The following is a 26,519-nucleotide window of genomic DNA, read 5'->3' on the forward strand; positions in this document are numbered from 1 at the left end:
TTCGGGCTCGCCGGAATCCGATTTCTTTTTTTGCGACGCTACGTAGAGAACGGGAAATGTTGCTCCATTGCTCGTGCATGCCGGTTTGTTGGGCAGTGGTCTCCGAGAGCAGGAGTGAGAGTCGAGTGGCGAATCTTCTGGCTGTCTGTTGTGATTGCAGCATTTCGATGATGAACATTCTTTGCGTAGGTAGATGTACGTTTTTTGCTGCACAGAGGCAGGTGCGCAGTTTGGCTGCAACAAGGTAATGATCCGAGTCGATGTTAGGTCTTCGGATCGTACATACATCTAATACACTAGAAGCGTGTCTTCCATCTATCACACCATGATCGATCTGGTTTCGTGTTTTTCGGTCAGGAGACAACCAGGTGGCTTGGAGAATCTTCTTATGCTGGAATTTGGTGCTGCAGATTACCATGTTTCGGGCCCCGGCGAAGTCGATCAGCCTCTGCCCGTTACCGGATGTTTCGTTGTGCAGGCTGAATTTTCCGACTGTGGGACCAAAAATTCCCTCCTTGCCAGTCACCAAGCACGACTATTATGTCGTGGCGGTAGCAGCGCTCATAGGAACGTTCCAAGCGCTCATAGAAGGAATCTTTGGTCGCATCGTTCTTATCTTCCGTCGGGCCGTGGGCGCAAATTAGCGATATGGTAAAAGACGGGATTTGATGCGGATTGTTGCGAGACGCTCCGCCATCAAAGTGAGCGAAAGTACTTGGCGACGAAGTCTCTCTCCCACAACAAATCCGACACCGAATTTGCGCACCTTTACATGGCAGCTGTAGTAGACGTCACAAGGTCTTACGCTTTTCTTGCCTTGTCCCGTCCATCGCATCTCTTGAATGGCAGTGATGTCAGCCTTTACTCTCACGAGGACATCAACCAGCCGGCAAGAGCACCTTCCTCATTAAGGGACCGGACATTCCAAGTGCATGCCCTCAAATCGTAATCCTTATTTCGTTTGCAGTGGTCGTCATCAGTATAGAGCGGTCTCATCCAAGGCTTTTTTAATCTTTTAATTTCATTGGGGGGTGAGATTTTTAAGTGACAGGTCCCAAACCCAGCGCACAACCAGCTATCCTGGAATGTTTCACCTTCTCACGTTAGTTCCCTCCCGAGCGGGTGTTCGGAAGCTACCCAGAGGATACGTGGGCCAATCCCGGACGTTGTGAGCTGCTTGAACCATATACAGAAGAACCGTCCTGGCCACTCCCAAGTGAATGGCGATCAGTGGCTTTCCACACTTGCGTGGACTTCTACATATGGAACCATCCTCCCATAAGCACCCTTTATTTATAGTTAATAATAGCCAAGATCTTCCTACTACCAGCCAGTTGGTCACGATATCTTTACCCACTACGGACATGAAACCTCAAATGATAGGAAAAGTGTTTTCTAATAGCCATCGCCGCGCTTAGTCAAATATCTGGGTAAAAGTTGTATTTTAAACTTAAACTTTCTACCGATTAAAGTTCATTTAACAACTAAGCTAAGGTTTTTTTTTTTGTGTTTTTTTTCGAAACGTCATGAGGCAATACTGCATTACGAGATTACTATCTCTTGCTACCAAAATCAAAGTGCATTATATGGACGCATCAGAGCGTTAAGTGCTGCGCTGATATTTCAGAAAAATGCTTCAACTGCATAGATGACATACTAGCACAGGTATATATTGATACATATATTCATATATAACTATTATCTGAGCATTAACATATTATATTTGTGCCTACCTACACACAGATATGAATTTCATGCATTGTGCCCAGCAACAAAACAGCAGCAGCTATTAACAAATTAAAACAAACATTTTTCTCCAACTACCAGGCACAGCAGCCAACTTAAATAAATATTCATGAGAAAGTATTTTCCCATGCTCCCAACAATACATACATACATAAACTGCTATATTTCAAATCGACGTCATTTGTTTGTTTATCCGTTACGCTTTTGGTGTAGGCTGCATCGCCTTCCGACACGGCAACTAAATCATATTTAATATATGCAGATTTTACTTATTTAGAGGCATCTAACGCGCCTCAGCCAACGCTTCGTTAGCCGCTTTGCTCTTCTGCACAGTTTGTTGTTGGTAGTAGCTTCAGCTTGGTTTCTTTTTTTCAGGTATATTAAAAAAGTAATTTGCTGCAAAACAAAACAACCAGGCGGCAACATTTGAAATCTTTGATTTTTCTGCGTAAAAAGATAAGCAAAGCGGCAGATCAAAATAAAGAAAAAATATTAAAAACAAAATTTTAAACTGATTTTACGCAACAATTTTAACGAGAAAAAAAATGAAAAAAGAGGTTGGAAATTGAAATTAAAAAAAGGTTGATTACCACTCATACGCGCGTAGCTCTTCAACATTACATACCCATTTTTGTTCGTTCAATGCAATCAGCGACGATACGAAATTAATTTATTAACTAAATAATTACCTTCATTTGTTAGAGAGTATGTGTGCGTGTGCATGTGTATGACAGTGAGTTAGATGGGCCGCAGCAAAAAAATTGGGAAAGCTTTCTAAAGAACTAGTTGCATATTAGGCATTCCGTGCCTAGTCTCGAACTAGTTTGTAAAAACACAAAGGAATCGATACATTTCTAAAAATGGTATTTGCAGCCCAATATTCTTTATATTTGTGCTGCTATTACAAAATAAGCTGTTGCATACTAGTCATTCTGGGACTAGTTCCAAACTAGTATGTAGTGGAACAGTGCACTATTTTTTAGAAGGTAAACTTTCGTTTTATTAAACAGAGTATACGAAGAACTCGTTTCATAGTACTCTTTTCATGACTAGTCTCCAACTAGTATATAGTGGATTAGTGCACTATTTGTATTAGTACAAACTAGTAACGTATTAGTCATTTTGTGACTTGTCTAGAACTAGTATATAGTAAAACATTGCGCTATTTTTGCAAGTAATTTGAAAAATCGTATTTACTGCCTAATTTTTTCATGTTTGGATTATTAATATAAAACCTGCTGTTGCGTACTAGGCATTTCGTGACTAGTTCTGAACTGGTATGTAGTGGTCCAGTACACTATGTTTTACAAGTATACGTTCGCTTTTCTTAAAACGCAAATACGATAAATGGCGCTGGAGTTGATATATTTTGAAAAATCGTGTTTATATACTGGCCAATTTTCCACCCGAAATGGGGCTGGATCGGTCATGCACTGTGTAGGAAAGAGGCAAGGCAATAAAATCCGCGATTGACTGGAACCCTAAGGAAGCCACCAGCTTAACCAACTGCTTAACAAAAAACATATAAATCGTTTTTTCAAACTTCGTGTTAAAATTAAGGAAATTTTGCGAATGTAGACGCAAAATTTCAAACTTTTTAAGGAGAATATTCAGAATAAATTTTGTTATCTAATTTTAGTATACAAAGCTCAGGTTGCAAGCCGATAGAAAATGCTGTTGATTTTTGACAATTTTTTTTACTGACGGTCCTAGCCATTTTTCTCCATATAAAAATATACCGGACCTACTTTGCTTGGAAGAAAATGTGTAAAAATATAAAAGAAAAAAATTTATAAAAAATAAGCGATAATTTTGATTTACCTGAAACTCGCACTTTGTTTTAATAATTAAAATTTATTTTGCCATAAAACTACTTAATTCTGATTAAAAAAATGAAATTTCGGTTATAATTTAGTTTAATTTGAGAACGCAAAGCGACAAAAGTAAAAGCAATTGGGGCCAGTACCGGCTCCTCAGGAGCACTTGTCGGTTTAGTTCTCCACCAGCTCAATTTACTACAGGGTACGTACATACCAGTATTTGATGCTGTAGAAAGAATGATGAAGAAGCAAAAAGCAACAGTAAACAACAATTAACGCACAATCAAAGCCATTCGATCGAATTCAATTTCAATTCTGAGGCAATTTTTCATTCATTGAGATCGTTTTGAAAGATATGATTATGATTTAATTAAGAGAGCAAATGAAGATTTAATTAAACTGATTACAAAGGGGAAACATTTTAGTGTAGTGAGCAATAAAAATTCTTCGTGCCGCTGTGGGGAGCCAGATGTGAAAGGTTCAGGTTATTTAAAACTGTGTGAGGAGCAACAGCTATTTGACTCTTCGGCCTCCTACTGATCTACGCCATACCTTTGTATGCGATGTTGGGCATAAACAAAGTCGCTTGTGGGCTCTCATTGGAATTGAAGTTATGTTTTTCTCCACTTGATCCATTCAATGTAGTGCATGACTTTATTCTCCTTGCTCTTTTTCTACCAGAAAGTTACATTTTACCCAGTTTTTGTGTGTGGTGCTTTTGAAAGCTCAATCAGCAGGTACCCTCAGCTCTGAAATGACCCAACCAGCGGAGCCGTTGGATTTTTATTGCCTCCAGTGTGTCTTTGTCGTTGTAGGTTCTAATAATACATATATCACAATCTTTCAACCCTTTCCAAGACCCCTAAGTTTCTGATACTAATTGACGAAAGCTTTCGATGTTCGATTTGTAGCGTTTCTCCTAAAAAACTCCAATGGGCTTAAATTGCAATTCCAATTTTGAATTGATAGCGTCAGTGGTGCTGATAACACTATTACTGAACATAGCGCACCAAAAGTGAATTGCTTGATGGGCTGTGTGGTATTCTCTTACTACTAAAAAGTTTGTACCGCCATCGACCTGAGGCTAGAGACCAGCAACAAGAGACAAGAAACCAGACATCACATACAAAAATCAAGCAATAAAAGCCAAAAACCAACACCTAGAAATCATAAATCATCAATCATAAACTAGAAGCTAGAGCAGAGAGGCTGAGAATAGAGAAAGGATGTCAGGAACCAAAAACCAGAAACTATGAATCATTAGAAAACAGAAGCCAGAGACCTGAGAACAGGGAACAGATACTAAAACTAGAGTCTAGAGACCTGAGACAAGAGGCCGGAAGCCAGACAAAACCGAGACTAGATACTAAAAATTAGACACCAGAGGCCAGAGATTAAGGACAGAGGCTTCGGACTTTGACCAGAGGTAAAGATGATATGGGGATTTAGTTGTTAGGTGGTAGTTGGTAGTAGTTCCACACCACGACTTCGGCCACAGATACCAGACAGAAATGCTAGAGACGAGAAACTAGTCTTCAGAGATAAGAAATCAGAACCTATGAAAGGAAATAGAGGTAAAGATCAAATACCACAAAGTGGAGACCAGGCACAAAGGATATATACTAGAAACTAGAAATCAGAGACCTGATATGAGAACAAAAAAACAGAGACCAGACAGAAAGGCTAGAGACTAGAGATCAGGAAACAGAAACTAGATACCAGAGACCAAAGACCACAAACCAGAGACCTGAAATGGGCACAGAATCTGCCTAGAGACCACATGCCTGAGATGGGAACTAGGTTCTGACCAGAGACCAAAGACAGGAAATTAGCTTTCTGACACAAGGGCTGGAGGCCATAGATGGAGATCAACTGCAAAGATCAGAGATCAGAAACAAGACAACAGACACCAGACTCAGAGGGTAGTGACTAAATACCCAAAGACAACAGACCACAAATCAGAGACCTGAGATGAGACCAGAGTCTGATCAGAGACCAGAAATCAGAAAACAGATTCTAGACATACAGGCTAGAGGCCAGGAAGTAGATACCAGGGATCAGAAACCAGAGACCAGAGATGAAGTCCAAGGACAAATATCAGAGACCAGAAACTAGAAAACAGAGATCAGACACAAAGGTTAGAAACTGGAAACTAGATACTAGAGATCACAAACCAGAGACCTGAGATGGGAACTAGAGTATGATCAGAAACCAGAAACTATTATAGAAAATGGAGACCAGAGGAAAATGCTAGAGACTGGAAACTTAATACTGGAGATCAGAAAACAGAGACTTACGATAGGGACCAAAGGAAAATATCAAATACCAGAAATCAGAAATTAGACAGCAGATAGCAGATACAAAGGCTAGAAACAGCAACTAGATACCAGTGATCTAAAATTGGGACTGAGCGTATGCTCCGAGACCAGACACCAGAAAACGGATGCCAGACATGAAGGCTAGAGATTAGAAATCAGAAAACAGAGACCTCGAATAGGGACCCAAGGTAGAGGTCAGAGAGCAAAAGCAATACAATACAGACCAGACTCAGAGGTTAGAGTCTAGAAACAAGAAACTAAATACTAGAGACCTAAAAAGCCAGAAAACAGGCACAAAGGACAGAAACTAGATACCAGAGACCAAGAAACGCTGATGAGAAATCAGAGGCCTGAAATGCGGAACAGAAGCAAAGAGCTAAGATCTGAGCCCAGAAACTCACCCTGGCTAATGTAGAAAACGGCTCACTGTCGAAATTTTAAAGAGTCAGGCCACTGCAGCGATGGAAAAATTAGCATAGCTTGCGAATTTTTCAGCGAGACCATGAAATAAATCAATCAGTTCTGAAAAGGTTTCCTTATCTACTATAAAAATTAATTTTCTTAAAAGTAAAATAAATGAAGTATTTCTGATTATCTGTCTTTGCAAAAATTTTTTTGGAAAAAAATCTTTTGGCATTTAAAAAAAAATTAACTATAAAAAAACGCTTATTAAATTGTTTTTACAAACTAAAAAATGCTTAAATTGTTCCGTACTTCCATGCGGGTAATATTTGTTCGAGGTATGAGTCCACTATTTTTATTTAATTCCAAGTAAAAAATGTGTGAAAATAATACAAAATTAAGAATCAATTTACTTTCGTTGGGTATGACCAACTTTTGCCTTGACTATGGTCTTGAGACGTTCCAGAAACGAATCACAAGCAGCTCGAATGCTGGACTTGCAGGTATTTTAGCCCACTCGCGGACAATAACTTTTCTCAGCGCCTCGAGACTGGTGAATCTTTTAGTTCGGACCTTGCTCTACAAAAGGCCATCCATCGGAATCGCGTCTGGTGAATTTGAGAGTCATTGTGTGGACTTTATGAATTACAGAACGTTGTTTTGTAGCCATTTTTGTTCACTCGAGCTTTGTGAGACGGTGCCGAGTCGTGTTGAAACGTCCATGGTCTGCCACCGAAATGTTTGTCTGCCCACGGCTTCAAAGCAACCTCCAGAATACTTTCCCCATAATATTTCCCATTTTTGCATTTGCCTTGACGCCAGACTTGATGAAAACGATTGAAGAGTGTCCATCTGCGGTTACAACGGCCCAAACCATTGCCTATGACGGGTGCTGCCTCCTGGTGGCCAATCGATGACTCAAATTCTCGTATGAGCGGTCGGTCAAATAAACCCTATCGTTTTGGCAGTTTACGAATTGCTCAATTTGAAAAATATTTTCGTCAGCAAACACAATGTTCGGAAATTGACCGCTTTCGGCCAAGCGAAGCAACTCCTTCACTCTCTCAAATCTGATTTGTTGCTGCTTTGGTGTGAGATCACTCGCCTTTTGGATCTTGTAAAGCTTGACTTTAAGATCATTTTTGGATATGCGGTGGATGGTACGGTCAGATATTTTCAGTTCTTTAGCATTTTGATTGGCACTTCGTCGGGGATTTCGCTCAAGTCGCTTCTTCACTTTTAGAACCATTTCACGTGACGTTGCAGTCTTTTGATGACCACCTCCACAACGTTTCGCGATGCTACCAATATCATTGTAACGAGTAAAGGTGCGATAAAGAAAAACTTTATTTACTTGAAGTTGCTCGAGCCCACGAACATTCGCTGGTTGTGATATTGATTTTCTTTTTTCACATTTACTCTCGGCAAAATGCTCCCGCATCAGCTGCGCGAGCAGTCGGAAATTGGTTACACTTCGAGTGACGCATCCTATAGACAAATGTAGTCTACAGAAAAACGCGTTGAAATGTTTGGTACGATACACATCTGGCAAAGAAAAAAGAGAAGGAAATTCATAATAGGCATTTATCATTAATTAGTTATAAATTTTTTGCCTTCCTCATACTTCGATTATGGTATTTTTAGGGTTTCAAGGCATCTTTTCAGAAAAAACCAATAAATTTCTGCAATTTCTAGAAAGAAAGTCTTAGTAAGGAAAACTTGATCGTGTTTAAATAACACATGCTGCAAAAAACACCCCTTATGGTCCACACAAAAAGATGCGAAGAACGCTGAAGGTGGCAATTGAAAAAATATTTATAATATTTTGTAATATTAAATGAATCTTCATTAGTAGAAAATGTTACTAAAACCCAAGCACCCACACTTCTCTAAGCAAAAGGCTGCCGTTTACTACTGTCGGCCCTTGCATTGCTGAAAATTTCTCAATTTATTTACTTAAGTTTTTTTTTCTCGTTTGTTTTAACTCTCTGCCACCACTCGTGATTATTTTGTAATTTTCCTTCTTTATTTTTCTTTGCTCTCTAGGCTTAGTGCCTGAAAAGCGGTTTAGGCCGCGTGTGTGAGCCGTAATTTGCCTTAATGACCGGTGGACGAGATCCATTGATTACCGTAAATTCTTACTTTTCCCAGCAGTGCCTTTTTGTTGCTACTTTTATACATTTTGTTTTTGTATTTTACTTTTGTTTTCCAAATTTATGGTTATTTTTGTTGTTTTTTGTATTTTCTTAGTTTTTTCAGTTACCTTTCTTCCCTTTTTCAAAATTTCCCGCCCATCTTGCCATCGTTTGGCTGATAAAGTTATGAATTGTTGTGCCACATATCATCGTGCGCGCCTCAAAATACCTACCGCGTTGTATGTTTGTATGTATGTACATATATGCAAGAACAATTGTACACACTTCTACCCTCCTATATCCCTCCTATATCACTCGTAAAAGCAAGCAACTGCCGCTTAAATTATTATAATGCAATCAAGTAAGCGCCAGCAGGTTGGAAGCAGTGAGAAAATACGCTGAAATGTGAATAAATGGTTTTTTGTTTCTCTACCTTGGAAAATGCACACATTTTTCATAGTAAAGTAGCTATCTTCAAAGGTGAAGATGGTAATAGTCGTATATATCCACAGATACATACTTACATGCATGTAAATACTGTAATGGCCATCTATTTTGTTAATGAAGCAACAAATATTTTCTTGCAGTTACTTCTTGCATCGAATGCGGAAAAAGGCGATGTGGGACACTAATTAACTGCAGCATTTGAATCTGTTTGAAAAGGCATTTTGAGTAGTTTTATGGGAGAGTGCGTGTGGTCGGTCGGTTGATTTTAATTTAATTGCTCATCCAAAAGAGATTATTTTTAGTTCGAATTGAAAATCAAATGCTTACATCATTTTTAAATCCGAGATAAAATAAAAATATTCACATTTTTTAATTGTGTATCTAATGTAATTTTATTTTTATGTAATGTGATTTTAAGTAACGTCTTCTGGCCTTATTGCGCTGTAAAGCCACTGTAGAAATAAAAAGATAATCATATTTTTTGCTTAGAAGATGCGCTAGTACCTGCAAAATTACATGCTCAAAGCATGAAAGTATGGAAAAAATTCCTAAATACTTTTTTATTGAAATTCGGCGCATCTCCTTGCACTCTGATGGGTATTTTACCGAAAATTTTTAAAAGTGTATTTCCTGAAACTAGAGTTTTGAAGTTTTGAGGACAAATCTTGACCGAAGTTTGAAGTTTTAATATTCGAAATTATAATCTGAATGGAAAAGTGGATGGACTTTTTCAATTAATTTAATTTTATAATATATAAAAAAAATTTTTTTTGAAACATTTTTTTTTTGAGAAAATTTCGTTTGACAAATTTTTTTGCGAAAACTTTTTTTTTAAAATCTGTTGAGAATTTCTAACTTTTTTATTTTCAGAATTTTTTTGAGAAAATTTTTTTTTAGAAAATTTTTTGTGAGAAAATTTCTTTTGGCATAAATTTTTTTGAGAAACAATTTTTTCAAGAATTTGTTGAGAATTTTTACCGTTTTTTTTTGAGTATTTTTTTTACGAATTTTTTGTTGCGAATTTTTACCTTTTTTTGAGAAATATTTTTTAAAAAGCATCTGTTTTGCGAAAATCGATATATCACTTTGTACATTTTTTTGAGAAAATATTTTTTAAGAATCTTTTTTTTTGTTTTTTGTTGCGAATTTTAACCTTTTTTTTTGAGAAATATTTTTTAAAAAGCATCTGTTTTGTGAAAATCGATATACCAAAAAAAATTTAGTTTGACAGTTTTTAAGCATGTTTGTTTTTTGTTTTGTGTTGAGAATTTTTAACTCTTTTTTGAGAAAATTTTTTTTTAGAATTTTTTGTTTGTTTTGTGTTGAGAATTTTTAACATTTTTTTCAAAAAAAAAATCTTTTAAAGTATCTTTTTTGGGAAAATGGAAATAACAAAAAAATTTTTTTTTTTAGAACTTTTTTAAGCAGTTTTTGTTTGTTGTTTGTTGAGAATTTTTTATTTTTTTTTTTTGAGAAAAATTTTTTAAAAAGCTTCTGTTCTGCGAAAATCGATATAACAAAAATAAGTTTTTTTTCAGAATTTTTGTTTTGTTTTTTGTTGAATATTTTTGACTTTTTTAGTTGAGTAAAATTTTTTTTGAGAATTTTTTATTTGTTTTGAAAAATGTTTGTTTGAGAAAATTTTTATAAAACATCTGTTTTGCGAAAATCGAAATAACAAAGAACTATTTTTTTTGAGAATTTTTTTTAAGAATTGTTTATTTATTTTTTGTTGAGAATTTTTAATATTTTTTTTGAGAAAAATTTTTTTGAGAATATTTTTAAGAATTTTTTATTGTTTTTTGTTCTGAGAACTTTTAACTGTTTTTTTTTGGAGAAAAATTTTTGTTGAGAATTTATAATTTTTTTTGAGAAACAATTTTTAAAAAGCATCTGTTTTGCGAAAATCGATATAACAAAAAAATTATTTTTTTCAGAATTTTTTTTTAAGAATTTTTGGCTTGTTTTTTGTTGAGAATTTTTAACTCGTTTTGAGAAAAATTTTTGTGAAATTTTATTGTCAGAATTTTTTGTTGAGCATTTTTAACTTTGTTTTTTCAATTTTTTTAAAATACATCTTTTTTGCGAAAATCAAAATAACAAAAAACTGTTTTTTTTTTAGAATTTTTTAAAGAATTTTTTGTTTTGAGAATTTTTAACTCTCTTTTTCTTTAGAAAAATTTTTGTTGAGAATTTTTAACTTTGTTTTGGTGAGAAGTGTTTTCTTAAGAATTTTTTGTTGCAAATTTTTAACTTTTATTTTGAGAAACAATTTAAAAAAACAACTGTTTTGCGAAAATCGAAATAACAAAAAATAATTTTTTTCAGAATTTTTTTTAAACATTGTTTGATTGTTTTTTTTCTGCGAATTTTGAACTTTTTTTGAGAAAATTTTTTTTCAGAATTTTGTGTTTGTTTTTTGTTGAGAATTTTTAAATTTTATTTTAAGAAAAATGTTTTAAACGGCATCTGTTTTGCGAAAATGAAAAAACAAAAAAAAAATTGTTTGAGAATTGTTTTCAAGCACTTTTAATTTGTTTTTTGTTAACTTTCTTTTAAAATCATCTGTTTTTTGAAAATCAATATATCAACAAAAAAAGAAGAAATTATGCCGTACTTCCATTATTCACATGCATAATTAAATACGTTTCAGTTTTCCATCGAAAATTTATATTTCCAGGTTCTGTTCGTCTAGCCTTGTGCGCTGCACAAAGTAAACTTCGTCGAAGAAACGCTGTTTCTTTTATTAAGTGCGCAACTAAGTTCTCGCTGATGAAAATACAACTTTATTGTGAAAAAAAAAATGGTTACAAGTGAATCACTGAAAGTATTGCCCATCGCTGGCTAATACCAAGCCATTTTTTGATGTCTTCATATGAATGGAACTGCTGGTCAGCTAGACCATGTGCCATCGATCGGAATAGGTCGGGAAGGATTTCCCATTTCAGTGTTTCCAGGTAGGGATTGGGCAACGTGAGGCCGAGGGGTTTGGCAACGTCAGGCCGAGCGCGGTCATGCTATAGAATCACTTTTTCATGCCTCTCCGCGTATTGCGGCCGCTTCTCGCGCAGTGCTCGGCTCAATTGCATCAATTGAAGTCGATACCGATCCCCAGTAATGGTTTCGCTTGGTTTTAACAGTTCATAAGAAATAACACAAACTTGGTCCCACCAAATACATAGCATAACCTTCGCAGCGTGAATATTCGGCCGAGGCGACGACGTAGAAGCACAACCGGACAGTCCCCATGACTTTCTTTGCTTTGGATTGCTGTAATTAATCCATTTTTCATCATCCGTCACGATGCGATGAAGAAAACCCTTCCTTTTTTGCCGCTGGAGCAGATGTTCACAGGCGAAAACGCGACGTTCAACATCCCTTGGTTTTAATTCATAAGGAACCCAATTCCCCTGTTTCTGAATCATTGCCAAAGCATGTAATCGCTTGGAAATGGATTGGCGGGTAACTCCTAATACTGAATCCACGGATTCTCATTAAGCAACGCCTCCAATTCAACGTCTTCGAAGGGTTTTGGCCTTCCTTGACGCGGATGGTCGTGAACATTAAAATCACCGTCTTTGAAGCGACGGAACCAATCCCGGCACGTTGTTTCACTTAAAGCAGCATCTCCATACACTTTCTGTAGTTCTCGATCCGCCGTTTTTTTCGAATGAAAGAGGAAAATCAACACTTCCCGCAAATGACGATTATTCGGCACAAAATCAGACATTTTCACAAAACCAAAAGTATATGATACGAAAACAAAATCACTAATGTGTCGAGGCAGTTTGTTTACCATATGTCTAAGTTTTGCTTATGACGTTTAAGTTATGTTGGAATCGATTAGCACACACTGCTGGCGGCATCTGTTGACAAACAGTGGGAACTTAGTTGCGCACCTAATAGTATTGGTAGAAGGTTGATAGGGCGATAGGATTTCACTTTATCGCCTGGTTTTTCCGTCTTGAGCAACATTTCAATTCCTGCTTTCCCATTGGCTGGGAATATTTTTCTGGTTAAGCAAGCACTGTTTAAATGAGTAATGAAATTATCGGGTTCAGGAGGACTTTTTTTTTTAATTACGGCCGTGATGCGGTCATACCCTGGCGTCTTGTGAGCGTTTAGCTTTTTAATAGTGGTTCACTTTGAGTGAACTTTTTCAGCGACAGCTTCATTTAGTAGGGTTCGTTTAAAAAAACAACAAAAGTGATGTCAAAACAAGGATCAACTTCAGTATCGGTTGGTGTAAAAATATTTTTTATCTCTGATTTATCTATTGCAGCTTTTGGCCATGAACAATTGAAGAGGCCTGGGTGGGTGGTACTCTATTGCGGTTCTTACTTTCTTGCTGACCTTCCATAAGGAATATAGAGTAAATTTGTATAAGAAAGTAAAAAATTAAAAAAAGAAGGAATAGTCAAAACTTTGCAATATGTCGCGCTGCTATTAATTTGAATACCGGTAATAGTGTAAGATCACTCCAGTTTTTATTTTTAATTTTTTTTTTAATTATATTTAAGCACTAAGAGTCTAAACCCAGACGCCACTTCTTTACGTAACCCTGTAGCCCAGCGAAAAATACCACGCTTACGAAACTGTAACATGGCGAGGGTCCGCAAGAAATGAATTTTCATAGTCACATCAACGATTCCCACAGAAATAATATTTACGCTTCGTAAATGAGCAAACAAAAAAAAATTGTATTAAATATTTAATTCCGATGGTCACTTCCGTGCGCGCACCCACTGCCATACAAGCGTAGATATATCAACTATTCGCCAACTTCGTAAGCATAAAATATTTTGCGTATATCCGCGGCTGACAAACGCAGCGAACAATGCCGTGAACTACATACACATTTATGCATATGTATGTAGATGTAAGCATAAAACATGCAGCACATTCCGGCAGAGTGACAGCGAATTGCTATGGTTTTCGCAACAGAAATATAAATTTCCATCAACGATACATGGCGCCAGCGATGCATGAACATATGTGGGTGTATAAGTGTGTGTGGGATGTATATGTGTATGTGTAAGTGTATGTATAAGTGTATGTAAAGGGTGGTTAAATTCCAAGGGCCGGTGTTGAATGAGAACCACACGTAAACCTCAAGCTTTTTCCGCATTTCATTTCAAATTTTTTTAATGTCAAACTAACTCAATTTGATCCATCGAAAGATACACAATCGAGCAACGCGTTAAAGTTATTCAGGCTTATTATGAAAACGGGCGTTCAAATCAAAATGCATATCGCGCACTTCGTGAAGAAAATCATCTTCAGTGATTCCATTTTTTCCACATTTTCACCTCAGTGGATTCGTCAATTAGCAGAATTGCCGCATTTGGGCGAATGATAATCCAAGAGTGATTGCCGAAAAACCAAGGCACCCAGAAAGAGTGACTCTTTGGTGCGGCGGCATCATTTGTTATGGGCCGGCGGCATCATTGGGCCGTATTTTTTTCCAAAATGAGGCCGGTCAGGCAGTTACTGTGAATAGTGTTCGCTATCGAGGGATGATAACGAACTTTTTATGACCCGAATCATGGATATGGATATGGATGTGGACGATATGTGGTTTCAACAGGAAGGTGCCTTTTGTCACACTGCTAACGAAACAATGGCTCTTTTGCGCGAAAAATTTGATGACCGAATAATCTCACATCGCGGCGATGTCAATTGGCCGCCAAGATCATGTGATTTGACACCGTTGGACTTCTTTCTTTGGCGTTATTTGAAAGAAAAGGTGTACATCGATAAGCCAGCAACAATTCAAGAGCTAAATGATGAGATAATTCGGCACATTAATGGCATAGAACCTCCATTATGCCTCACCGTCATCGAAAATTTGGACTATCGGATGGAGGTGTGCCGCCGAGGCCGCAGCGGCTATTTGGCCGATATTTTATTTTATACGTAATTGAGCCATACCAATATTATCATAATAAAGAGAAATGAAAATAATTTCTTAAAAAAATTGTATTTTATTCAAAATCTACACCGGCCCTTGAAACTTAACCACCCTTTATATGTATGTAGATATGTGTATGTATGTGTAAGTGTCTGCATATGTGCTTGTATGTGCGTATGTATGCGTTAGCGGTCGGTAAATTGCGTGGTGGCGACATGCGTCAGCATTGTTGATAATAAATTCACGCTTACGCGCCAAAAAATATGCAACACTCAAACAACAACTCATACACATATGCTTGTATGCGTGTATGTATGTGCTTGGTTAGGCAATTAAATTTATGCATGTCACAGCAAATATGGGCGACAGCTGACGCGCCAGTGTTTGTGGCATTTGCTGCGCATTTTGTTTTTGCTTTTGTTTTTTGCTTTCATTCCGTGAGAGATACTCGTATGCCCTCAATTCGCACTTCAGCGCTATCGGTCAAGTACACACACACACACACACGCACACACTTACACACATGGCGGCGACGGCAACAAACCAACAACTAATGAACCAACTAACAACAGCAACAACCAAAAAGGAATACATCAAGTTGACCATTCAACCGCCAATCGCACGTTGACGCTTGCTTTGTGTGCGATTGCATAATTTTGGGCTGATAAATTGAGTGAATTATGCGTACCGCAAAATGTTGTAGAATGTCATAGTGTTGTGATTTCCATTTTGATGCAAAAACAATATGTTTTTTGTTTTGTAAATTCTTCACATTCTCACATACACACATTCATACGCGCATGCATACACACACATGCATACATGCATCCATTCGCACATTCCAAAGTGCATCAATATAAATGAACTTGTCAATTTGGCGCAAATAATCCACTTGCCGCGCTAAAGCTATTGCCCCTAGCATATGCCCACACACACATCTCTGCAGAACTCTACTTTTGTAGCACTCAATTAATCTAAATAGGCGCTTAAATCATGTCTGATTGCCAGCAAACAACATTTGTAGCATTCGCAGCATTCAGCATTCATTTGCTCCAAGTGATACTCTCCATTCACTTGGTAGATACATGCAAACACACACACACACACACGCACACGTATTCGTTTATTTTTAGTTAGTATATAATAGTAAAAGGAGAAATCTCGTCTCGAAATTGAGTTGAATTGCAATTGAATTGAATTGAATTAATAAAACCCAATGGACGTAAAACGAGCGCGAAGTTGTTGCTTGGCTAGCTGGGAAAAGTAGGGTATTATACTCGTAGAAAAGATAGCAAAAGAAAGGCGCGCAGAGGCGTAGAAGAAAGAACTTGAAGGGTTGAATAATCAGCAACTTATTCTTATGGACAAACACGAAAGTTCAAGAAGGCTTCAAGAGACAGTAGAAACCAACTTAACATCACTTTGGATGGAGAGGATAGACGATCTGCAAAGTGTTTGAGGCACTTCTTCTTCTTCTTCTTCATAGTTGCCGCCTACCCGATTTTGGCCGAGTTTAACAAAGCGCGCCAGTCGTTTCTTTTTCATGCTAACCGGTGGCAGTTGGATACATCAAGTGAAGCCAAGTTCTTCTGCACCTTATCTTTCCAACGCAGAGGAGACATTCCTCTTCTTCTGTTACCACCAGCTGGTACCGCATCGAATACTTTCAGAGCCGGAGCGTTTGTATCCATTCGGACGGCATGACCCAGCCAACGTAGCCGCTGGATCTTTATTCGCTGCGCTATGTCTATGTCATCGTAAAGCTCATACAGCTCATTGTTCCATCGCCTGCGACATTCGCCGTCCCAAACGTCAAAAGGTCCAAAAATCTTGCGCAAAATCTTTCTCTCAAACACTCCAAGTGTCGCTTCATCGGATGTTGTCATCGTCCAAGCTTCTGCGCCATACGTTAGGACCGGTATGATGAGAGCCTTGTAGAGTGTTAGTTTTGTTCGTCAAGAGAGAACTTTACGACTCAGTTGCCTACTTAGTCCAAAGTAGCACTTGTTGGCAAGAAAGATTCTACGTTGGATTTTAAGGCTGACATTGCTATCGGTGTTATTACTGGTTCCTAGATGTACGAAGAGTCCTACAACCTTAAAATCATAATTGTCAACAGCGACGTGGGTGCCGATACGTGAGTGCGCCGACTGTTTGTTTGATGACAGGAGGTACTTCGTTTTGACCTCATTCACTACGAGACCCATTCACTTTACTTCTTTATCCAGTTAGGAAAAGACGGAACTAACAGTGTGAGTCTCAGCCTGCGCAAAATATCCGTACTTCGTTTCTTTATCAAGTCACATCGTACCAAGGTCGCATCCCAAGCTGTAATGCACTGCCGGATAACCAGTAAGAATTCAAAAGCTCTATCGGTTAATCTCTAGGGGACGCCTGCTTCTTGTTTGGAGAAGAAGCCATTTTTATTCCCCTTTTTCTCTTGACTTGTATCAGTGAAGAAGCCACTTAAGTTCTTTGCGTTCAAGAAGAGGTTAAGACCCATTTTCATTGCTCTTTTACCCTTTACTTGTATCAGTGATGGAACCAATTAAGTTCTGTCGCTTGGAGAAGAAGCCAGGCTTCATTTTCATTGTCCTTTCGCTCCTGACTTGTTTAAGTGAAGAAGCCAGTTAAGTTCTCTCCCTTCGAGAAGAATCCAGGCCTCATTTTCATTGCCATTTCTCGCCTGAATTGTATCAGTGAAGGGCCAGTTAAGTTCCCTCCCTTCAAGATGGAGCCTGGATCCATTTTCATTACTCTTTTCCCCTGACTTCCTCCATTATCTTAATTTTTAGTTTGGCAGCATAGCTCTTTCGTGCTTTACAAAAAGGTTCTGAGCTGTAGGATGAGATCATAAAAACATTCCTCTTTTAAGCCCTTCATGTGATGCAATATTATTTCACAGTATATTTCCACTTGGCTCAGGAGAGTTTTTCAGCCTTGCACAATCCCCGATGTATTTAGTTTTACATGAGCCTAAGGCCATTAGTACAGCTAGACTAAAGACCCATTGGGAGCAATCGGGAGATCTCATGTAAGGCTGGTAAGAACTTTCTACACTGATGGGTCTAAGACTGAAAACCGTACTGGAACGAGTTGGCATTTTGACAGTAACTTGCAATACTTTACTGCTTTAGGTATGATGACAGATCTTTCAATCAGAAGTCCTTGCAATACTTGAAGTAGCAGCAAATAAAATGGTAGCACCGCTAAAAGTGGCGCGGACAGCCTGCAAATCTAAAGACATGAGGAACCGTTCGCAGCTCTTCGAAAACTGGAGAAGAGGCTGATCTCCGTTGCAAGTTAGAAGGAGTTTGAACTTATGTGGCTGCTGGGATCCGTGCATCCATTACCTTCGATGAACTGGCTGATGAGTTCTTGACCTGCAGTTCTTTGTAGCGTCCGAATAGACTGAAAGCACTTTTAAAGCTTAGTATAGTGGCCGACGTAGCCAAATGAGTTGATCCATGACAATCGTTGGAAGCATCCAGGTTCGAACCTTCGGGCATGAAACGTCAAATGATAGAAACAGTTTTTTCTAATAACGGCTGCCCCTCGATAGGTAAAAGCAAAGGGTGTATTTCTGCCAAGCAAAGTTTCTCATAAAAACCATTTGTCACACAGAGGCGGCTTAAAACTGCAGGTCTCTTCATTTGCAGAAAAACATCAAGACGTACGCCACAAATTGCAAGAAGAGCTCGACCAAACACCCGATAAAAGAGAGCTACTGGCGCAGTACTGATACTTGCAAAACCACCAAATGGTTTTTAGAAAGGCATCAACGAATGGTAAACGAATTCCTTTTTATGCAGAGTAGGAGTGAGTTACAAACTGCAAGACCTGCCATCGCACCTGTCTATCTCTATCCCTTAAATCCTCTCTCTAAGTCTTGAGCGCAATAGGAAATTCTGCCTGAGCGGATGCACAAGTCCGGCCATCCAAAATTACATACCACGCGCTTGACTATGGCTTACAATCTTGCACATTTGATCCTTCTACCCAGGCATTTAGCAATACATATGTGTAAGCCCAAAGCATGCCAGACTTAGATAGTACATTTCGGGCCAAACTTATTGAGAATGGCCACTCTACAATTTGTTTCCCGCCACACATTGCAAAGAATCATAAATGAGCCTGGGAAGTTTGCTGATGACCATGAATTCCCAACCGGTCTGACTTTCCCCATCCTCTATCTACGACTTAAGTTCGATGAGAAATATTGCCCAAGTGCTCCCAACCATCTAACCAATTTAACTATCCGACATGAAGACTAATCTGGCACATTTGGTCTGTGAAAACATTCCAATTTGACTATCCTACATGAAGTCTAATCTGGCATATTTGGTGTTTCAATGAAAATATTTCAATTTGACTATCCGACATGAAGTCAAATCTGGCTCATTTGGTCCTTCTATGACAAGATTCGCCGACTGGCGTCTAAAGCTTGAAATTTAAGTTATAGGCTCCTACTTTCATTACGGCCATCTGGGGTCTAATCAAGGATGTGTGCGTGCCGAGTTAGCTCAGCGAGCGCTAAGCGACAAGACGTGAATTCTATCTCGTGGGACTCTTCTGTCCACGAATAGATTGAAGGAATTCAGGAGAGCCGCTGAATCTAACAAAGTCGGGAGGAGTCGAGTTGTAACCCAGTCATTGTTCGATGACTGCTAATGTTTCAGCTCCCTTTTCGGTAGCCGTCGGGCGGATGATGAATTGGCATGACGGAGTGACATATCAGCTACTGTGCTTTCTTGAGGCTGAAATTCAGTATTTTCGGCTGTCGCTCTTTAGTTACGCTTGCAGAGCTTTGAAGATTGGATGTCAGCCGCTGATGTAATTTTTTATTAGTGGGCATAGCTTTTCTCTCCAACATTTTTAATAATCCTTGCTCGATCCTTCCTTCTTCCGCTTTTTATCTCTAACTTGTGGCACCACGATCGACTATTTTGTATTGTATTTTGTATATCGGAGTTTGTCGTCTTCTTTGGAAATAATTATCTAACTTAAACTAAATTAATTGTAAAGCTTAGGTCAACTAGGATCTTTAAGGGTTTGAATACCTGACGAAGTTGATGTGGAATCAAGTCAACTTTGATACTTTTCCGCCCAAACGAGCTAAGCAGAAAATCGAATTCGGGTTCACCTTTCTGCTATTAGACTTTAGTAGAGGAAATCAATTTTATTGATCTACCAGCTCCTGTACCTCTCCAATTTTTGTCATGCTCCTCCACTGCCCGTTTAGTTTTAGCAGCTGCACAAGAAAAAAGGAGAAGAAAAAATTTAATCACTGTGCGAATAGTAAATGAGCGAATTGGCGAATCGGTGAATCAGATTGGAAGCACAAAGAATGATTGTAAAGAATTTCGTATTTAGAAAATTAACTGATTGTACAAAAGATACTTGGATTTGATTTAATGGAGCAGAATTGTTTTCAAGTCTGGTTGCCTAACTCACAATTGAGTCACGCACTGAAAAAAGAAAACGCTGATATAGAGAATAGTGAATTAATTTAATTTTTCTACAACGGGTGTGAAGTACATAGTTTTTATACTTATAAATTTAAGGAATGAAGTAGCGAACGCGCGGCTAGAAAGACAGCGGACTTATTATGAATAAGACCCGAGTTCTTCCTTGCTAAGCGATCACACACCATCAAAGAGAAGTTTAGGAGCGAAGAGCTAAGGCTAAAGGAGGTTAACTGGCACCAAAACTATGGAGCTACACTAGGCTAAGTCCTTACTGGGGGTGGGTACAATCCAAGAGGTTTAGGAAACTCATAACCCTGCCTAAGGATAAAATGGGAAATTCTCACGGGATTCTCTCAGGTAATTACAGATTCCCTTGTCCTCTGTACTGGATTTGAATATGGTTCACTCACTCTTGTCGTTTTTGCGACCAATCCCCGGAGACTCCCATACATCTTCTCCGTAATGTGGCGCTATAGCGGCCAATTGCAGCCAGATGAAAGACATATACGTTCAGCCCAACCCAGTAAAGGAACTGGGCTTGGGTGAGTTACTCTTACGAGTAGTGCGCACAAAACACGATGAGGTCGCAGTAGAAACCTGAAATCTATCTTTTCTTTGTTTCTTTAAGTTTAAGTTCTTTGATTAGTTTAAGTTCGATGAAGAACTAAAATTCAAAAAAATTAAAGAGCTTCAAAAGAATAGGAAAGCAGCAGAAATATGCGGCTTATATGGCTGATCCGCCTAGCATACAACGCTCATAGACAGCACAAACGTACACTGTTCGCGACTGTTGTTGCTGAATGGGCTTGGGTATGGTTACCATTCTTCGTCTTCTTGATTGGCGCGTTAACCGTTTACGCGATTTTGGCCGAGTTTAACAACACGCTTTCTTTCTCGTTTCTTTTTCATTTTCCTCTTGCTAACCGATGACAGTTGGACACATCAAGCAAAGTCATGTCCTTCTCCCCCTCATCTTTGCAACGCAGAGGAGGCTTTCCTCTTCTCCTTCTACCACCAGCTTACTACTAAAAGATTGTTCCGTGTGTAGAAGTTCTCGCACGTGGAGAAGGTTCCTGATTATCATTCACTTGGGATTGGCTAGGGCGATCCTTCTGCATACAGTCCAAGCAGCTCACAACTTCCGGGCTTCGCCCAAGTATTCTCTGGGTAGCTTCCGAACTTCGGTTTGAGTGCGAGCTAATGTGAGAAGGCGCAGCATTCCAGGATATCTAGTTGTGTGTGTTTGGGACTCGCCACGTAAAAATCCTTCCCCAATGAAAACAACGCGGGTACCATTCCGAAGAGTAAAAACAGCACACCTTAGGAATAAATGCTCAGACGATTCCTCCTCACCGTACTTTCACACAAGCTATACCAAAATTGATTGCTTCTAAATATATGTATTGCCATTGGACAGTATCTGGTCAAGACTCCTACGACTAACGACGGTTGTGACTTTATAGCCCTAGCAACTGCAGATCGCCGCTCCGTCAACAGTCACTCCCCGCTCGATCGCCCAAAATTGAGGGAGCTCAAGTTTTTGCCCAGCACTCGCTAAGATGTCCCGAGACCCTTCTGCTCAAAAGGAGACCTCAGGTAAATATTGGAATCAACACCCTTTTTGTTCATAACGAAATTACCCCAAGGGTACGCTGTTTTGTCAGCTCATCGGTTACGCATTTTTCTGCTGTAAATACCAGAAAATGTGGAGTTCCAGCTCATCTTGTCAAAGTTGTTGGTGACTCCACAGTCGTGAAGTTGTTGTGATAAAAAAATATTATATGACTGCAAATACTAGACCCTGTCCATAAGCCTTTTTTGTCTTCTTAGGCTAATGTAGGTCAGGTTACGACGGTTGCCACACAAGAGTCCCTTTAGGCACCGTGGCTCATTGTGATACCACTCAAGTAATGCGATCAAGTCCCCATCTCTAAGTCTCGATGTGGTAGAACTATTTTGTCTGTCTGAAAAGCAATGAAATATTGTGGTTGTATACAGATTGCAAGTCTGCTAAGCATCTACAGATGTAAGAGGTTAGACAGCGATGTTGCGTTCTGGCAAAAGTGGGACAGTGATAAAAAAGTGAACATACCCAGTTCCTCCTCGCTTCTGTAGATCTCCTTAGAAGGAACTTAGGGATACCAACCACTTTACTTATGGACTGTCGATCTAGTCTGATGAGGAACCCAGTTCTGCGCTCATTACCACTAGGCCAGAGCTCTCTAGTAAAAGAGCTTTGAACCCCATCTACTGTTGGCTTCCGCGATATGGGCAGAGCTGATCCAGAGCTTGCTCGGGAATAAAGGGTTGCACATATACTGGGCAGAGTTGACTTGATTTGGAAAGGGTGTCTTCCTTGTCAACTCGTTCAGTATGCAAATTCAGGGAAAGTTTCTATGCCGAGGAAGTTAGACTTCATTCGTGGTAGTCTGACTGTCAGAGTAGATATTAATCGGTTGTGCGCAACGGGCGAGTCTCTGACTCACAATGCAGCCTCTTGTATGAGCTCCGCTTGATAGACCCCGCAGTAGTTTTGAGTGGATGCCACTGCCGATCCTATCACTGTAGTTTGCACGAAATAAGCCACGATATCCGTGAAAGGTTACTTTTATTTGTTTTTCCGGACCTTTATTTCGTATGCAAAAAACCTGGAGAATAGATTTCTTGCAAGTATCTCGAAAACGCTTTTTAGGAAGGTAATTATATAAAACTCATTTTCATGTTCAGCGACCCAAAATTAGAAACATTTTGCTGACGAGGTACCACTTTTGAAACAAATATTTCTTCACTGCTCTTGAGCCGTTTATGTCTTTCTACATAAAAAAAAAAAAAACAAAAAATAATCTGGAAATTTTGTAAATTTTTCCACAGCAAAGAATGCAAAAAAACGGAAAATTCCCAACCAACCCTTGGACACGCCTCCAGTCCGAGCATTTAATAAAATATTTAACAAAAATACAAAGACATTTATTTCGACATTGACTAAGCCTCCAGACTGTCATTCTTCGTCAGCTCACACAACTACCTAACAGCTCATTGTTTATGCAAAATTCCGAAAGTCTGGTCGAAAAGCCGACTTAATGCCAAGCCAGTGCCAGTAACAGCAACAACTAAGCTATAACATAATTTACATGCATACGCAAAACGACAACTTGAATCCTGCTCGGCTACTGCCATTGCGGAAAAGCAGCAAGCAGAAGGAAATTGCGGGGTTTTATAGTTCACAGCCCAACCGGCAGACGACATGAGCGAGTGGAAGAGTGTGTATGAGCATGTGAGAGAGAGATGGGCTGGGCATGTAAGTGAGAGTGTGAGTGTGTGAGTATGAATGCATACTAAACATAAATAAACAAATAAAAAAACCATGCATGTCTGCTGGCTCGTATGTATTTGTGTACAATTGCATACGTTTTCAGTTCAGACATCAGCAACCAAAAATAACAACAGCAGCGGCAGCAGCGGCAACAAAACTGACAGTCAATATTCGTAAGTGGCTGGCTGGACCGTAGGGAGCAATATAGTACAACAACATATGTAGAGGACTAAGTACAACTGTAAAGGAAGTAGCGGTACAAACCAAAATACTACTTCAGTTGCGTCGTCTAAGTGCAGGTACACTTGAGCTCACATAAATAAGTCAGTTTAACTTTTTGCAAAATTCGTAATATTTTTCATCACATTTTTTTTTAATCTAACTAAATAAATATTAGGAAGCAAATATATGGAAGGCTCTGCTCAAAAGTTATAAGCCAAAAAAAAAATGTCAAAAATCAAGGCGATTTTTGAGTGACTTAAAACTTGCACCTTGTTATTGACATCTAAGCCAGACAGTTGAGACTCTCGAACAGCTACCTGCCCAGCGTTAACATTCTGTCCTTCCATAGGGCAGGGCATTCACAGAGGAAGTGGAAAATTGTTTCCTTTTTCTCCGGTTGTTTACAACTAAGAGAGTATGTGTTGTGAGGGATGCCCATTTTGGCTGCTTGTTCTCCGACAGACCAAAAGCCAGTTATGACTGCCGTTAGTCACCAGGCATTCCTTCGTTTCATGTTTATCAGTGTCGACAATTGCTTGAGGTTGTAGGTGGACCATAACGTTCTGCTAATTGTGCATTTCGTCTGGTCTTTCCATCTACAATGCGCGATTCGAAGATATTTTTGGGAAGTTGCATTCTTGACTGCACCTAATGGTGTGAATACCGATTCGACAAGAGCGTTATTCATGGCAGATCCCTCACTTGCCAGTTCATCGGCTTTTTCGTTACCTTCAGTGTTTCAATGTCCCGGGACCAAGATTAAGGTAACTTTATGGTTTTCACTCAAGGGGTGAGGCTGGTGTGAGAGGTTGTTGTAGCCAAGTCCAGTCCTGGGATTGCAGCTTGGCTATCCGAAAGAATAGCTATATTGCCCTTAAAAGAGAAATCCGTGATTAGTAGCGTACAAGCTTCCCCAATTGCTCGTGCTTCCGCCTGGAAGACACTTCTGGTATTAGAGAGACGCACAGATTTTTCAATTCCAAGTCTATGAGAATATATACCAGCTCCAACACCACAATCCATTTTAGCACCATCTGTATAGACTGTAGTGTCGAAGTTGTTTAGTGAGAATCCCTTATTGCATTCCTCCTTAGATGGAAAAAGAGTGGCAAAATTCCTATTAAATGTTACCGTCGGGACGATGTAGTCAGTCCTCACCGAGGTTAACAAACTCAGTTAAGCTTAAGTGACTTAATTATGTTTTATTTTTGTTTTTTCTGAAACCAGGCAGAGCCTGTTAATTTCCACCACCTCTCGCTGCGGCACAACCGTCAAATATTACGCCGCTGCTGTGTCGCAGTCTTTCCAAACGTCTCATTTCTTTCATAATCTCGGCCACTAAGTCGCATGCCGCATTCCACTTTTCCCTCGAGTGTAGCATATGATGCGCGAATGCTTCCAGGAGGCTCTCCAAAGGTTCTATAAAGTTTGTTTTTTGCAGAACGGAAGCACGAGCATGTGAAGAATATGTGATGAGCGTTCTCTATCATGTTTTGGTCGCAATAGGGACTGCCATCGTCGTTACACCTGTGAAAATATGCCTTGAAGAATCCATGTTCACTCAAAAACTGGATCAGGTAAAAGTCTCCATGTGACCTCGTTGGCCCAAGCTTTAGGTTCCATTTGCTAATACGCCTAGCGGGCACATGCCAGATATTACTAAGGCTGCATCTTCGGCCACCATTTAAAATGCGTAGTGCGCACAATCGGCAGTTAGACTGTAGACTTCGAAAATATGATACATGATCCGTTTTATTCGCCCAAGTTGGTGTACCATACAAAATTTGGTTTTTCACGATATTAGCCAGAAGCTGACGGCGATTTTGTTTCGGTTCAGCCTCGACAGCGCCGCCGTAGTGGTGGCAGCATTTTCGTTGGTTTACTCGAGGTGAGCTTTGAAAGCCAGCCTTTAACCTATCATTATTCCCACGGTTTTATTGCGGCAACGGTCGATATGTTGAAGTTTCCGATTCTAAAAGAGGCCTCTTCTGTTTTTTTTCGGTTGGCGGAGCGGCCGCCGTAGCCGAATGGGTTGGTGCGTGATTACCATTCGGAATTCACAGAGAGGTCGTTGGTTCGAATCTCGGTGAAAGCAAAATTAATAAAAACATTTTTCTAATAGCGGTCGCCCCTCGGCAGGCAATGGCAAACCTCCGAGTGTATTTCTGCCTTGAAAAAGCTCCTCATAAAAATATCTGCCGTTCGGAATCGGCTTGAAACTGTAGGTCCCTCCATTTGTGGAACAACATCAAGACGCACACCACAAATAGGAGGAGGAGCTCGGCCAAACACCTAACAGAAGTGTACGCGCCAATTATTTATTTATTTTTTTTTTTTTATATAAGAACCGGATTATTTTGTGCTAGCCAAGAGTTCACGCTTAAGACTTCATAGATCGCTTTGTTGCGGATATCACCAGAATTTTTAGTCGTTACCACAACCGTGAAGTCATCGGCGGAGCCAATTACCTTGGTTCCCTCTGGAGTCTTGACACGGAGAACACCGGCGTACATTATATTCCACATGAATGACTCGAGAACCGAGCCCTGTAACTAGAACGCCATTCGTTATGTCAACCTTTTTTCGTCCTTTTGATGTACTCTAACATAGAATTCGACCATCAAAGTAACTGCGCAATATTCTAACGAACGTTAGATCGCTGACAGAGCCAAAGCCCTTGTGGCTAAAGGTGTGCTGCGTACAAGTTTTGAGTAGGGCTACGCCTAAGCATGGTAGG

The 26,519-nt window shown here is 39.3% G+C and overlaps 1 long non-coding RNA gene across 1 annotated transcript in view; it reads left to right on the forward strand.

Annotated features, from left to right (window-relative positions):
* Positions 1-23,705, forward strand: part of LOC128864905 (uncharacterized) — a 75,257-nt gene extending 51,552 nt beyond the window's left edge. The window contains exon 3 of the long non-coding RNA XR_008454719.1: positions 23,664-23,705. This is a non-coding gene — a long non-coding RNA (uncharacterized LOC128864905). The remainder of the gene's footprint in view (positions 1-23,663) is intronic.
* Positions 23,706-26,519: the final 2,814 nt, after the last annotated feature.

The sequence above is a fragment of the Anastrepha ludens genome, chromosome 5 (genome assembly GCF_028408465.1).
Source record: "Anastrepha ludens isolate Willacy chromosome 5, idAnaLude1.1, whole genome shotgun sequence".
Taxonomy (NCBI): domain Eukaryota; kingdom Metazoa; phylum Arthropoda; class Insecta; order Diptera; family Tephritidae; genus Anastrepha; species Anastrepha ludens.